At 36.6% G+C, this 17495-nt stretch overlaps 1 long non-coding RNA gene across 1 annotated transcript; it reads left to right on the top strand.

The window, feature by feature from the left end:
- The first annotated feature begins 875 nt into the window (after positions 1-875).
- LOC125400653 (uncharacterized) lies at positions 876-17214 on the top strand. Its single transcript, XR_007232036.3, has 3 exons — positions 876-1359; positions 6571-6705; positions 17092-17214. It is a non-coding gene; the product is annotated as an uncharacterized LOC125400653 (long non-coding RNA).
- The last annotated feature ends 281 nt before the right edge of the window (positions 17215-17495 follow it).

Genomic DNA, 17495 nt, shown 5'->3' with positions numbered 1-17495 from the left:
GCACCCCTCATCAAGGAAATTTCTCTATGGAGAACATTACAGAAAACCACAGCCAATCAAAGTACATAATTATGGTGTGCACTCCCTACAAAACACTCTGACACCTGGGAACTGCAGAAGAGGGGAGGGAAAGACTGTGAGAGGCAGACGACCATGGACTTTGCTGAGACTGTGACTTCTGATAGTATTAGAAGCTACACTGCCAACGTCTCACCAATATGACCCCAAAACATGAGTTGAACAAGAATGAAAGTGATGAACATGAAAAACTGGATAGAGAAAAACCCAGAAATCCTCAGTACTTCGCAGAGGCAACTGAGGAGCTGGGAGTAGGAGAGGCAACCTTCCTCCAGGTTAGACCACACCAACATGCATACAGGTAGCACTATACAGACTGCACAGGTTATATTTAGTACATATAGACACATGCACACATACACATATATGCAATAACAATTAGTTTTAAAAGAGGGCATAAATTTGAAGAAGTGAAGAAGAGGATGAAGGAATATACAAGAGAGTTTGGATGTGGAAAAGCAAAGGGACAAACATAAGTAAATTACATTCTCAAGAGTACCAAAAACAAATTATCTTCAGTAGAAATGTCTATTGTCTTCTGATTCACGCACTCAATCACAAACACAAATAGATAAATAAATCATCATAACTCTGATATGGATAACGTATTTCATAACATATGAAATGGATAAAGCATTCCAGCTTCCTGGCAAAGAAAACTCTTTGGCTATGTACAAGGCATGATGAGTTGAGCTGATAGATATGGCCTTGGGGTTAAGTGTTGTATTGAGACATCATATGGAACAATCAGTAACCAATGGGAGAAGTGTCTCTATGACAACTTAGATCTTAGAATGTTCAACACCGAAATAACTTCCACCTAATCAAGCACAGGGAGCAATTACTTCCAGAGGAAGATGGACACTGAAGTTGCTCTTTATGGAGTTTGTTAACCATTTGGGTAAGAAACCACTTTTGCCTGCCTGGACTCCTTGATGTTATGTTGTACGAACTAGACTTGCAGGACCCACATAAAATGACTGATGAAGTTGCCTAAAGAAGGTGAGACAGTCTTTCAGGGTTCCTGCTTCATGAGAGAACTGCCAGACGTTTTCCAGGACACAGAAGAAAACAACTGAAGAACTTTGCCAGTACAAGGCATAGGAGATTGTCAAATTTCCTGCTTCATGGGAAAGTCTGCCAGATACTATGTGCCTGTATGCTGAAGATTGCATGCCCCAATTTTATAGAAGAACTTTGGGTGACTGTTCAGGCTGCAAAATGTCTCTGTCAATTCTAGAGTTTTGAAAGTTGCTTACAATGCACTTCCTGTTAACTAAGGTAATACTATATCCCTCTGGGAGGTCTATAATAATTATTTTCCTTAGTTATGATAAAGATGAATTAGATATAAATATTGTAACTGTAATTCTTGCTTGATACCTATTTTGTTATATGCAATTTTACTATGCTAAAGTTAAACATTCCATTTTATGTAGACAGAAAAGGGGAGGTGATTTGGAATTCCTCTCTGTATGTTGGGAATACCAATGGTTAATAAAAAAGCTTCTTGAGCCTATGGCAGGGCAGAACAAAGATAGGTGAGGAAAACTAAACTGAATGCTGGAAGAAAGAAGGCAGAGTCAGGGAGAAGCCATGTTGCCAGTGCAGGACACAGACACCAGACATCAGATGGAACTTTACTGATAGGCCACTACCATGTGACAATACACGGATTAATAGAAATGGGTTAATTTAAGATATAAGAGCTAGCAATACACTTAGGCTATTGACCAAACAGTATTGCAAATAATATGGTTTCCGTGATTATTTTGGGTCTGGACAACTTGGAATAAATGAGCAAACTTCAACAACAACCAGAAATCAGAACTTTTGGGACTTACCTATGCAAAATGTTCGTATTTGTATAGAAACATCCCTGCCCATATAACACTTCCAAGTGAAATTAGTTCTGTCCAGAATGAACACTAAGAGATGAGGAGTAAAATTAATGAGTTTTATTAAATCAAAAACCTTTACTGAAATTAGAAGAAGCATTTACCTGTGAGATGTATAAGTAGACAAATGATTACATAATCAGAACAAAGTCCACAAAATCAATTATGTACCTACATTCATTTGAACATATGAAAATGGTAACGCACACATTGTGACACAACTATAGATGTAGACATATGTTTCATCATAGCTGTCAAATTACTTTCATTACTCTGTACAACACAGTTAATGACATGGAGCTTGGACTCCTTTGATTTGAATCTGTCAAACACAATCCTAAACTAATGCCAGGCTCTCAGGTTGGCAATATTTTAATGAAGGGACTCTCTTTCTTTCTTTATCGGAACTTCAAAATTTTTTCTGAAAGTTTACTTTCTTGGTGGGACTCATCCAGTCCTGCTTCTTGAACAAGTTTATTCCTTGCTGCATTAAATACTTACTTGTTTTATAGCTATCACAAAATACATAACAAGACCAAATAAAGAAAGGGTTTAAGGGTATAGTCCTTCTCTATTAAGCTGTCCTGGTGGCAGGAGCTTGAGGCACCTGCTTGCTTTTTGTCTTCAGTCAGGAAGCAGAGAGAGATGAATGCTGATGTTCAAGTCTTTCCTTTTCATTTGGTCCCAAATTCCAACATTTGGAACAGTGCCTCCTACAGTAGTACTTCCCACCTCAACTGATTTACTCAAGAATCTCTCCTAAAGAAATAAGCAGGGAGTTGTCTCTCATGTTATTCTACATTTTATTACTGTGAATCATCACAACCATCTTCCCCATGCAATCCCTCATAAGACAAAGGGAAGTCCATCCAGATGCAAGAGATTGGTTACAGCAGAAGTCAGGTGGTACAGTGCTTGTCACATAAGCACAACAACTGAGGCCAAGCCTCAGGACACACACAGCAACAAAGACTTAGGTGTGATGGATATTCTAGTGATCTCTGTATCTAGGATGTAGAGACAGGAGGATCCCTGGCTACTGAGCCTAACCTACTTGGTGTAGTCTACACCAATGTGAGCATGTTCCCCAAACACAAAGTAATGGCTCACAAGGAGTGACACTGATTACCATGATAAAGTCTTGACTGGCACACAGACAGACATTCACTTTCACTCATAAAGCATGAGTTACCATTCAGGGGCTTTCTGTGACCAGACTGAGCTCTCCATCAGATGTGTCATTATATCTCCCAAGAGTCAGAACTGCTTCCATGGTGCATCATCTTCCCAGGATAAGTCAGTCCACTTCTAGTAAAGGTTTGAAATCCAAACAAATAGATCTTCTCAAAAGAAATAATTAAAGTAAAGGAATAACCTATCATTATAAAATATGCACCAGAAATATTACATATGTGTCTAATTATGAGCTCAAATGAAGCCAGCATCAAAGGTATATACAGATAATGTCCTAACATTAATAAGATGAACTTCAGGAAAATCATACATAGGATATACTCCAAGTATTGATGAACACCTATAAAATTGCCCACAAAAACTCATTATTGCATAACCCTTTTTCTCATAATCTTAAATTATGTCCCGTTAGTTCAGATTTACATTAGAAAGGACACAGCAGTATCTTTATTACTAACTGCGAAGTAGGTGCTGTTCATTTTCTCTTTAAGTATCTGTCCTCTAGCCATCATTCAACAAAAGGAAGATGTACAGAATCTTGACATATCCAATTCATTCAGCAGAATATAAATTGCCTCATCAAGGTTCTCATTGATCTTTTGATTGGTGGATAGTATCATGCAGGGAAGGAAGGGCTGGTGATGATCAAAGTCAGGAAACTGAATGATATTTGATAAATTTTAGATACTTTTGATTTTAATAAATTCCTACATGGCACAACCATATCTAACACATTCCCCAAGAAAATGGTCTCTGTAGTCTGCCTCTTAAATGTTTTTGTTTCTTTTCTTGGAGAAGATTAACCATCAGTAATTTTAGCATTCATACTCATACTAGTGTTATTTTATCAAGAAAAAAGACTCATTGAAAAATAAACGTATTCAGAGTGTTATGAAAGTGATCATGTACAGCCACAATATTGATAAAATATCCATCATGAAAACCAAGATGCATTTGGTAGCAGGTGAGTGTCGCAAAACCAGTTGAAATGAGAAAGGAGTAGCAAATTGTAACACTTCAACTTTAACCCAATTTAATATTTTTCATTTCCCCACTGGAATTAGTGGATTAGACATTTACCAAGACATGATTAGATTTTTTTTAAAAAAATATCTTTTTCTGTCCTTTGTTTCACATTGGTGTCCCAGTAGACTATCAACTGAAGCTAATTAGCAAGTATTCTGAATGAAGGACAAATATTTTGTAAACTCTAAACTCTATTTAGAGACCTTAACAAGTGCATTTGAGAACATGATATGTAGGATTTTCCCTTCTGAGGTCCTAATTTAGCCATCTATGTATGGTCAAGGTAGTATTAAGATACCCTCCTTTAATAGTAGTTCCTGCTGAGCACATTAAAATCCCATACAAAGAATAGCACTTGAACATTAATTATGTACTAAATGTCAAATTAAGATAAAAAATAAAAAGGCAATGATCACATCAGGATGTCCTAACACAGTCCTCCATCATGAGAAAAACAAGAGTTCTTAAATACTCCTCTGTAGAAGAATATATTTTATTTGCCTCTGAGAAAAAAATTTGCCTCATTAAGTTACAAAATCTTGGAAATTGATTCACATCATGATGAAAATATCCTCAAAATAAACTTATGTAGCAATCTATCTATCTATCTATCTATCTATCTATCTATCTATCTATCTATCCATATTTATAAAACATTCCACCATTCTGTTCCTTCCTGTAATAGATGATTTAGCATAATTTGGGAGGGCAGGTAGAGCCACAGAGTAGAGGAAACCTAAGATTGAGATCTCCTCATTGCATCCATTATGCACATTCTAATGGCACTAAAGAAAAAAAGACTATTCTATTTAAATAGCTATAAGCCAGAAAAAATAATAATCTTAAAAGAATTCCAATTTCTTGTTCAAATGGATAATAGCTGTTACCAAATTTCAGTTCATTTTCTAAGTATTTTTAGGGTTACCTCTCTCAGGGATGAATGCACAGTAAAGATTATAATCAATCTCCAGCTGTAAGTGTGCCATAGTCTCTTTTAGGAGTTAATATGTGAGCCAGACCCTGGTTAAGGAACCACCCTCTGAAAGGCAGGGCACTCCTAAGAGGGATGACTTACCCTAAAGAGCCATGCTAGGTATAGGATAGGTGGAAAATTACTACTTTAATGAGAAAATGTATTTCCTTCCCAGAATTTCCACCCACTAGAACAGTATCCTATAAGAGGCTTCATGACTCCACCTACTTTCTGAACTATACAGAAAAGCCTGACTTTTCCATTTCTTTTGCTTATCTCCTTTCTAAATATGTTGCATGCTTTCCCTAACAGCTGAACTTCCTTATTCCTTCTCAAAAACCTCCCTTCCTGTCATGTGACTGACTGCCATCAAGTGGCTAACCTCCATTCTAGCTTAACTCAAGGGGCATGACCTTTGTTGTTGTTTTGCCTTTTTATTTATTTATTTATTTATTTATTTATTTATTTATTTATTTATCTTCATTTTGTCTTTTCTTCTTTATTCTCCTTAGAGCAGCTTCTGAGATTCACAGGTTTCTTGCCCAGGGGTGTTTTTTATATTAAACGCCAATAAAATTTTGTTTGAGTCTGAACAAAAGACGTCCAAAAAGAGCAATAAATAACTTCCATATAAGAAACTATCACATACCCTAATTTGAGTCTCACAAAAATTATATGAGGTCAAATACTTACACTGTGAATTTTGAGTTTGTAACAGAAAGTTAGTACAACCACCACATGGCTCGTTTGCTGTAGTCAAAAGGTTTTAGTGGGTTGTTTCCAGCATAACTAATACTATAGTGGGAATGGGGCGTTCAGTGTGTTTGGTTATATTCGGAATAGGAGTGCCACAGTAGCACGTGGCAATTTTAGTTTTACTTGGTCTGTGGGTCCTCAACATTGTTATTCAAGATGGCAGTAACAAGTTGCAATGTGCCCAACAGTGTGTATCTCTTCTCTTCTGCTTGCATTCCTGAAAACACTTGACTTCTGCCATCTTTACAACAACAAAGCTAACAGAAATGATTGGAAACTAACCTTGTTTCTATTTTTCATTTCTCTGACTGTTAGATATGCTGATCATGTATTAAATATCTGCCCATCATTTTTGTATAACTTAGAGAGATGTTTCCTCATTTCTTTTGGTCATTTTAAAATAGATTTATATCTTTTCTTATTATTGGACAGTTTTGCCATAAGGGAAAATTCACGGAGATGTATTTTCAGTTCTCATAGTTTATTTTAGAATCTTATAATGTTGTCCCTCAGGGTACAATTTATGGGTTAAAGGTAATACACGTATTTGGTCTTGTGGCCTTTGATAGCCAATCAGAAATGACAGAATCGTTTGCCTTTGATACTAGCACTGATTATCTCAAGCTCTGCTCATCATTTTCTCAGAAAACTCTGAAGCAAAAGGGTGGAGAGAAGTTTGTAAATTCCTTTGTTTGATAATGACATAAGACATAATTTTATTGACCAAGAAATAAAGAATGAGAGGATGTTTCAGAGACCATGCTCACTATGCCTAACAAGGTAACTGTTATTTATTTAAGTTGTTTAAAGGAACATGATTAAAAAACACATAAGAATGCATAGCAGAGCATGATAAAATCTTACAGAGCACTAACCTTTCCTAATGAATGATTCCATTACACGACTCATGTTCCTACACACTAAATCAACTTCACCAGAATAATAAAACCCCTCTAAATGAATGCCTATAAAATAAATAGAATGGCAATCGGAATCAAAGTACAATTCTTTGAAGGTCAAATAATGATATTTTCAAAAGAAACTACATTTTCCTATGGTACAAATGAATGCTTTCAGTGTTTCCTTTTAGAAAATAGCTCTATTTTACAGGCTTTGTTTAAGACAACTGTATTTTGTTAAACAAAAACATCACATAAACGTAAAACCTTAGTTTCTTCAGAACAATTACTCTAACATTCTCTTTTTTTGAAGCTTTACTGTTCATCCAGGCTGGAGACGTCACATTTTTAAAATGCTGTCTGCATATATTGTCAGAAAAAATAATATAAAATATTTTTCTCTGTTTCTCCAAAGTTTTACAATTTGATTTGTTTCTAGAAGAAGTAATAGTCACATACAGAACTCATCAACATCTAGAAATTATGTAACACAGGACCTTTAGTCTCACAAGTCTCCTGTAAGAGTCGAAGTTACCTAGGACTTCATTGTTGTCCTATGTTACTGCCACTCTGCAGTGACCTTATTTAAATTCCATCCAGCACCAAGTCAATATGTCCAAAATTAACTCATAATCCTTTTATCACCCCGTGCGCACATGCACACAATCCCACTCTACTAGCAATATTGTTTTCTCCAGCAGCTTCCCTGTTGCAAACAATAAAGTCACCCTGGAGTTCCTAACTCCTGTCATTGAATTACTCACCAAGTCCTATTGATTTTATTCCCTGAATAGCCCTTTAACCTACTTTCCCACCACTCCCCTTGAAACTCCCTAAGTTCAGATCTTTATTAATAAACTAGCGTTCTAATATTCTCTTCCTCAAAACTCTGATCTACACTCTCACCCTCCCTTAATCAATTCTTAAGACTATTGAAAGAATAATTCCCAAATTGCATATAGTTATATTTCCAACATATCACCAACCTTTCCTAAAGTCTAACCATATGTATATTACCAAAACATCTCAAATTCACATGTGAGCTTCCATATCTTTTGATGTCAGTCACTTGACACTTTCACAGCCTCCCTCTCCCTCAGAGGGCTCCTACCTGTTAACATTGAAAAATGACTTGATGGGCCTAAATTTACCTGTGTATATTCTATCCAATATCCCACAGAACATTGAACTCTTCCTACCATGAATATAGAGTAGAATAGAATGCAATATAATAGAATAGACAGATAGTGATGATAGATACATACATATGTCCTGGCTGTGTAGACCCCAAATAATCACACAGAAACTGTATTAATTAAATCACTGCTTGTCTTATTAGCTCTAGCTTCTTATTGGCTAACTCTTACATCTTAAATTAATCCATTTCTATTACCTTATAATTTGCCACAAGGCTCGTGGCCTAATGACAAGGTTCCAGCTGTTGGCTTCCGTCTATTTCCAGTGGTGGCATCATGGCTTTCCCCTGACTCTGCCTACTCTCTCTATATATCTTTTCCAGCCTTGCTATATTCTGTTAAGCTATTGACAGAAAACAGCTTGTTATTTATTAACCAATAAAAGCAACATATATACAGGAGGACTTCCCACACCATTTCCCCTTTCCTGTTAAAATAAAAAGAAAGGTTTTAACTTTAACATAGTAAAATTACATATAACAAAACAGCTATCAAGGAAGAATTACAGTTATAATATTTATATCTACTTTATCTTTTATTATAACTAAGGAAAACTATAACTATCTGTCCTTTAACTCCATAAAAGACACTAGAAAGATATAATATTACCTAAGTTAATAGGAATTGCATTTTAAGCAACTTCCAAAACTCTAAAAATGACAGAAACATCTCATTGTCTGAACAGTCACCCAGAGTTCTTCTGTATCATTGGAGCATCCATCTTCAAGCTACAAGTGCATAGTATCTGACAGACTTTCCCATGAAGTAGGAAATTTGAAGATCTATTCTGCCTTGTAATGACAAAATCCATCAATTGCTTTCTTCTGTGTCCTGCAGAATGTCTGGCAGACTCTTTCATGAAGCAGGAACCCCAAAGAACTGTCTTACCTTCTTTAGGCAACTTCAGCATCATTTTTTCTGTGTGTCCTGTATGTCCAGTTCATACGACATAACATCAAGTAGTCCAGGCAAGAGTAGTTTCTTGCCCAAATGGCTAACCAACTCCATAAGGAACCTCATCTATGCCCATCATCCTCTTCAGTAAATTGGTGCTGCCAGATGTGTCTCATTGTCATGAAAAGTTGTAAGTTCTTAAAATGTTTTAAATCCCATATTCCATAGGTCTTTAAAAGGTTTGAAGATGATCTAACTGAAATATATCTGTACATCTAGAAAACCTAACTAACATGACTACAACTTGAGTATTATAAATGACTATCTATTAACCTATATTTCTTAGTTATATATTACATTTTTAAATGAGCTGCACAAAACAATACCTTAATTAAGAGCAGAAATATACATATAACAAAACTGACCTTAAATTTGTATCAATAGAGCAAGATACACACCAATGCAAAGCATTCATATCTATAGCATATCCTCCTTTCAATGTAAATAAACATTTATAAACAATCATTTAGGGAATTTGGGTGTAGTTATCTCCAAACTACTTACTGCTTTTTGTTGGGTAAAGTAATTTGGGGGATGTTTCCGGTGACCTGTTGAGGGAAGGGGGTCTTGATTCATCAAACCACATTAGTCCAGAAGGAATCCACAGGTTTTCATTCTCTGTGGAAATAAATGAAGAACTTCTTTTCCAAAGCAACATATCCTTATACCCAAATTCCAAAGTCAAGATACCTTTAAAACATATTTGTTGGTTGGTTAAGCATAGCAGCCCATACAATGAAATGTCTCTCTATACTTAGTTCCTTCAAGTTAAAACATTCAAATAAAGCACAGTAATATACATAATCCATACTCTCCGTGCATTTTCATCATTACATGGCTTATTGTTTTCTTTACCCCTTTAATCTATAACTGTCTGTACTCTGTCTCTTTAAAGACTTTATTTTAATTTTAAAACCATTTATTTTCTTTTATAACTGTCTATATTCTTTTTCTTCTCTCTTCCAAGCCTATGTTCATTTATAGAACACTGTGAAATAATTTAGAGGTTTATATCTGTCTGAATTTGTCTTTATTGCATATCTGTAATTATTTTCTGACCAGAAGCTCTTTTTTTAAATGCTAAGTGGGCAGTTTAAGACCAACTCCACAAACCTGCCTGCTTGCTCTGCCCAGTCCAACATGATAGACGTATGTTCACTGCCTCTGAGAGCCATTCTCTCTGCCCCAGATGCAGGTTCACAGGGGCATTAAAAAGTTGGTAATATGCTGCTCACGGACCCCATTTAAGTACTTGGCCTCCAGAAAGAGCCAGAGTTCATGCTGGCAGCGTGAACTAGGAAGCCAGTGTTTTGAAACTGGGTGGGGGGGTGTTTTTGTTTGTTTTGTTTTGTTTTTTTGCTACCACCACTGAATCAGGAATCCCTCTCTTAAGGGAGCTGCAGCCAGGAAACAGCGCCCATCTGAAAAATAAAAAAACAGCTAAATTTTGTGTTATTGTCTAGAATTCCTTTCCAAGCCCTCTCAGGTTTTATGCGGATTTAGTTAGCACACGTTGGTGCACCAATCTGTTTGGAGAGGATGCTTGTTCATTCCTGGTTGCTTAGACCAAAATAACCACACAGAAACTGTATTAATTAAATCACTGCTTGGTCTATTAGCTCTAGCTTCTTATTGACTAAGTATAACATCTTAAATTAACCATTTCTATTATTTTATATTTTACCACAAGGCTTGTGGTCTACTGGCAAGGTTTCAGCTTGCAGCTTGCATCTTTACACTCTGGTGGCTCTAAAGATTCTCCCTGACTCTGCCTTCTCACTCTCTCTCTCTCTCTCTCTCTCTCTCTCTCTCTCTCTCTCTCTCTCTCTCTCGATATATATATATATATATATATATATATATATGTGTGTGTGTGTGTGTGTGTGTGTGTGTGTGTGTGTGTGTGTGTGTGTATCTTCCAGCCTGACTAAATTCTGTTAAGCCATTGGCCAAAAACAATGTCTTTATTAACCAATAATAGCAACACGAATAGAGAAGGACTTTCCAAACCAATACATTTAAATATTTTTCTGAGACAACAAGTTGGTTAGGATTAAGACCACATTAATGTTTAGTTTATGATCTTTTTCAGCCCCCTAAAGATCATCTTTAAGCATTGATGAATGAATGAAAATCAGTTTCACAAAACATGGCTATTGAATCTCCATTTGCCTTTTGTATTTCTATCTTCCTGTGAGCAAAATGTGGACAAAATATTTTCCAAAGGAGGGCACGGAAGATAGATATAGGGCTTCTTTATAGATGCATTAAGTTTCTTTACTGCTTAGAGCAATAAAGATAATTTCTCTCTTGAGACAAAGGGTAGGTTTACTTTTGGTCGATTATAAAATATTAGTGACTAAAGAAAGGGTTCAGTCAGTAAACTGTTTCCTGTGCAAGCCTGAAGACCTGAATTCTCATCCTCAGCATAAACAGAGTTCACATAAAACATTGCTTGAGTATCACGCATCCGCAATCAGATTATGGGGAGACAGACTCAGAAAGATTCCTGAGGATTACTAATCCTCAGCTCCCTTGAAGAATTATGTGGGCTCCAATTTCAGTGAGAGATCCTGCCTCAAAAACAAAGCTAAGTTTACATCAGGCCTCCATTCTCATAAACACATAGGTATTTCTAGCATCCTAAGCTCCCACACAAACAAACACATACAGAACCACCCCATGCACATGCCCACAATGAATTTGAGTTTTTTCAATTTTAGATTCCACAGGTGTGATAAGCCTGTATGTGATCTTATTCCATCCCTCCATGAGACTGGACCTTGCTGCCAAACAGTGGACAATAAAACTTACTTTATTATCTATTAATAAATATCTTTCTGCCCCCTGCAGTGACCAACAAGTAAGTCCCCTTGTTTGATTCCAGGTAGGATATAGTCTTGAGACTTTCACAACTCTTCAATGTAGTTTAAAGATAAATGCTGTCCTCAAGCTAGATTGTCCCTCTCAAGCACAACCTGAGACTAATTTCTTCAAGTCTCTATCCACAGAGGAATAGTTACTTCCTTATTAATATTTTTGGCCCTAGAAATTTACGCATCCAACATATCATGACCAGTTTCTTTCAGTACTAGAAATGAACCCATGGCTTTGCTCATGCTAGATTGGTATTCAACTATTTAATTCTCAAGCTCCCTTTTCATTTTTGCTTTTATACAAAATCTCAATACGTTTCTAGGGCTTTGTATGCCAAACTAGTTTTGGAGTTTCAGCCCTTCTGCCTCAGTCTCCTGATTGCTGAGATTACAGGCAGACACCAAGTGGGACAGTCATCTGTTGTAGATTATTTTAAAAAGTGTCACTTCTGTTTATGCTCTGGAATATTTGTTTAATGATGCAAAGTTGTGTTTAGTTAAATAAAATTTAGCTGTGGTCTGAAGGGTGTGTCAGAAACTAGCTTACAGGAAGTAGTAGGGAGGAGCAGGTGAAGGGTTTATAAAGAAGGGAAAGAAAAACCACAAGGACTTCTAGGGAGATGCAAGGAGGCGAGCTAGGTGAGCTGCTTGCTATTCAGTCTCTCTGGGAAGCAGGATTCTACCTCACTTTTTGAATCTTGAATTCTTTAGTGGGACAGAGTTTTAGATAAGTTCTTTTAGTAGTTTTGAAAGTGTTGGTGCCTGAGGAAACAGAATTTCTTCAGGCTGTGGTTCTTGTGGCCATAGTGGTAGAGTTGCATTTGTGGACATGGATTGCTATAGTTTAAAAGGCAGACAATTAAGAAATAGGACAAAAGTCATCAAATAACTTTAGATAAGACATTTTGATATTTCTCTACTGACCATTTCAAAGCCAAAAACTGTACTACATCCCTTGACCAAATCGATCACACTCATCTTGACTCGTTTAACTTCTTTTCTTCTGTTTTCTTAATGCTACTGTGATACCCAGGTCAGAAAACAACACTTGAAAAACATTTCTAACTTCAGAAGGCCACTGGAGAATCACCCAAGAGACAGGTTTCTTGGAAAATGAACTCTCAAAATGGACACAAGAATGTGAATGTTAAAATGGGCCCAAACTGAAAAATCACTAGTATACATTAATAAACATATATGAACTCTACATGTCACCGTAGCCCTAGGAATCAGCCACGCATGGATTACTGATGTGTGATCTGATGTAAGGCCTTATCTGTGTCAACCTCTCCTGTGTGTGAATTGAGACGGTAATTTTCAATGCTTAATTATCAACCTGGGCTCTTATAGAAAGCCATATATGGTTAGACATACAAATTGTCAATCATGATTAGCACTTTTATCTCATAACTACTCATGATTTTTACTTCACTGATTTATCTTAGGTCATTCCTACTCCTTCTTAGCATTGCATTGGATTCAGTGATACCTCCTTATGCTCAAAGAAACACTGTTTATAAGTAGTATAAATGAAAGCCGTATCTATACAATGTGAAGACAGTGATTAGAAATTCTCTGAGTATGTAATATTTTTTTTTACTCTCTCCCATGGGTCTGGAATCTACACTCAAAATGGTTAATATGTCAGCTTACATATCTAACTCTATTGCTCTTAAAGTTGGTATGAATTGAAATTTGATTTTCAATTCAAAATAGCTGGAAGGGTTACAGAATGACTTCAAGTCTAAAAGTATGTATCATTCTTGCAGAGGACCTGAGTTCAGCTTTCAGCACTCACACTGGGAGGCACACAACTGCCTTCCTGTGTCTTCACCTCCAGGGAATATGATGCTTTCTCCTGGCCTCCATGAAGATCTGCACACACCCACAAACAATAAATATCATATTTATCTAATTTAAATTTAACATTATTATTTCATCTATGAGTCTTCTCTGCAACATAATTCAAGAATGTTCTAAGTTTTGTATTAGAGGACTTTGTGAATGACAGGAGTCACCTGTTATGGCTCTTAATATGTAATTTATTGCCACATTGCATTGAGATCTCAGTGTATCATTCAATTAATTTTTTCAATTGATCTTCCAACAGTTGAGTTCACAAACTCTTCTGTTCAAGTCAGAGACATTGGCATCGTTGTAGATATTGAACTCTGTTGTGATTTCTAAGCAATTTACAAAGAACAATAGACTAACTAAACATCTATCATGCCGGAAAATATAACCGAGTGTATACAGTTATGAGTAATGATAAATATTTATCTAAATTATGGAGTTTGCCACAAAACTTCAACAATTTTAATTTAACATATTATGTGTTATAGATCAATTCCAGTTGCATAGGAGTTGTAAATAGTACCCCCTAATTTAAGAAAATGTACACTATAGAGATTTAGAAGGACTAATGAAAATCATTGCAGTTAACTTCAAAATAAGCTCTCTTTATATTTTGTATTTCTAATTACCAACTGATTAAAGTCTAAAAGTGTATCAACTGTAGAACAGAGACATAAATTTCACCACACCTTGTACAACAATACTTTTTCCAAATGAGAATGAAGTCTACACCTAGATGATACTGACATCATAACCTAGTAAAACACAGATATGAAAGAGAAGTTATGCCAGAGTCCCTCCCCCTACATACATGTGCAGTGATTTCCCTGGTTAAAGTAGGGAACCTGAGAAAGCATTTGTGATGGGCCCTTGATACTCAGCTGGGTGTACTTTTATGGGATATATTAATCAGTCCTGAGCTCACTAAAACAAAGTGATTGGCCTAAGCTTGAAGTGTCTTTTCTTTACACTAGTTGTCTTAGCTTCATTTCTGTTGCTGTGACATAATATCCTTATAAAAAGCAACTAAGTGGTTAATTTTATCTTATAATTATCTGTTAGAGTCCATTATTGTGGGGAAGACATGACAGCAGGACCTTAAATATCTAGTCACATTACATCTACAATCGAGAGCAGAAAGGAATGCATTCATACATGCTTAGTACTTTCTCTGTTCCTCCAAAGTCTAGGATCCCTTGACTAGAGAATAGTGCCACACACGGTAGTCTTGGTTCTTCCCATAATAAATAACAATCAAGAAAATCCCCCACACACATGCCAGAGGCCAACCTGATCTAACTAATCTCTCATTGAGATTCTCTTCCTATATGATTCTATGATGTATGAAGCTGACAATTAAAACCAATCACCGTTTCACTTTTTAAGCATAGGAAAATCAATAATCCATCCAAATTAAAACACGTTTGAGAGTGAATGAGGATGATATTACTAGTTTGGCATGCATATACACAAGTACTGTGTGTTCATGCTCACACTAAGGGTCAACTTATCTCATAAGAACTGCTGATGTTTTAAATTACCACAATGCTAAACTCTTACCCTGACCTTTTACAGGCTTCACTTCACATTGATTTTTTTTCCATCTATCTGATATAATTGGAAAGAGAGTAAACCCAGAAGGATCCAAATTCCATCCATACAACCATCTTTTCAACAAATATCTATTTACTGCTCTCTGAGAGATTTGAATCTGATTATGAAGAATCCAGAAAATCCCTTCCCTTCTTCCCACTTCCCCCAAAGTAATAGAGAAAGCCCCTCAGGGGAAGCCTCCAGCAGCACTGATCTATCCTCAAAATCTTTTATCTCCGTTGATCCCAGGCTCAGTTACATCAGAATATTTTACTTTGGGAGACATTGCTTATCAATTCCTTTCAGGATGAGAAGCGTGTATTAAAGTGAGTACCTGAGTTATGCCCCAAGGCAATATTAAACATTCCCTTTCCTGCTAAATGATTTTCTGTCAACTGGAGTGTTGGATGCCCTTGGGAAAGGCAGGGATTCATTTATAAAGATTTGCCCTACACAGTCATAAATTAAATCCCCCGAAATCAATGGTATTTAGATTTTTAACGAAGATAGCCAAGGTGTTATCAACTATGAAAAAAGGATCTCTATTCTTCAGTCAGATCATTTTCAGAAATCTAATTACTGGACCACTGGAAAACCACAGTGTGGTGAGGCCTGTTTAGTAACTGATTCCCAGCAGGAAATGTTAAGACAGGAGAATGGAAAGCCTCTGTGAATGTCAATCAGAAAGCTTCCAGTGATTCACTGGCACTTTTAGGCTATGATGTTAAAGATAGTTTATCTCTACAACCAGATGCAAAGAAAGCAGATAAGCGGCTCAAACCGGCTGTGACAATGATCAGATAATGTGGTCCACTCACTGCTTTCTGTCATGAATCACAGAGTTTTAAACTACCCACTTAATATTCTTCAATACATTACAGTCTAATGTGGAAATGTCAAACACTCTAACTCACCAATGAAAAATGAATCATAAATGCTACAATGCATATACAGGTCTCAATATTTACAGACAAGACACCTTCATTGGAAATAGGGTTAGCTTCCCAACACTTGCAACTGCAGACAGAATGCTCTTGCTTCCATAGCTTAAAAATAAAATGATTATTTCTGTCACAGGTTGCTGGGATGGCCCATTGCAATGGAGGACTACCTTTACATGCCCCTTCTTCATGCTCACAGGTTTCTCAGCCAATTGTTCCTCAGTCTTAACACCACGATTTTGGATACTTGATGGTACATTTGGGCACACTGATAGAGTAAGAAAATATGTTTCTCAACTGTCACTAAGAGAGTTACTTGCTCAGTGTCTCTGGGCTGCAGCATCAGGCTGAGATTTATGATCCTATTGCAGCTTACAGGATTTGGAATAATGGATGGTGCCATTAACAGACTTGAGGCAGGAGCACATGGAAGAAATAGAGCCAAGAGGAATTTTGTGTAGCCATCTTTAGGTGAAGAGTGGTAACAGTCAAGCTAGGTTCCCAATTTGCCTCCACCATTGGGAGTCTACAGAATTAAACTGGTCTTGCTGCTAACATTTGTCCCATCCTATAAGTCTGAGAAATGAACAAGGGAATGCCCTGTTAAGTGTTTACTTTGAGGAGGGCCTGGAAAAGTTTTTTATTTCACATGATAAATAGGAATGGCAAGCACTACTATAAATAAAGGCATCAACCAGTTCAGCTCTCAAGCACCATGTTTCCTTTTTTCTCCATCTGTTGCTTGTTTCTAGAAATGTTCTTTTAAGAGTGTATGTGCCAGCAGCAAACACGGCTTTGACTGTGCAGGAATTATGACTTACGTAGACTTAAGAAAATTGTGTTTATGTTTTAGGTCCAAAAGGCATGATGACTCCATGTGAAGAAATTACTTACAAAATGAGTCAATCAAGTTGGCATAATTTGAGAAGCAGAAATGAAGGTGGAACTTGCATCTAGAGATTAAACATACATTTTCCCAAAGTGAGCACTCCCATCTATGTGCTGTGTGTGTAACAACAGTTTGCAGGAGTAAGCAGAGTTTTGTATATATTTAGTAATTGAAAAATGTAAGTGTGGGTTGAAAGAGAAAGGAAGGATGAAAGGAGATCAGAAAGTGCAGCTGTGAAGGCATGAAGCTAGCTTTCAAGATAAATCAGCAGCGTTTCCCTTCCCCCATGACTGTGTGTATGGAGCAGCTACATGCAGACAGCTCTCTACCAAGCTGTGGAGGAAAAAGCATGCCCATAGGACACATAT

This window comes from Myodes glareolus, chromosome 4 (genome assembly GCF_982192425.1).
Source record: "Myodes glareolus chromosome 4, mMyoGla1.1, whole genome shotgun sequence".
Taxonomy (NCBI): Eukaryota; Metazoa; Chordata; class Mammalia; order Rodentia; family Cricetidae; genus Myodes; species Myodes glareolus.
Note: the sequence above shows the minus strand (reverse complement) of the source record. Positions and strands in the feature narration are given on the sequence as shown.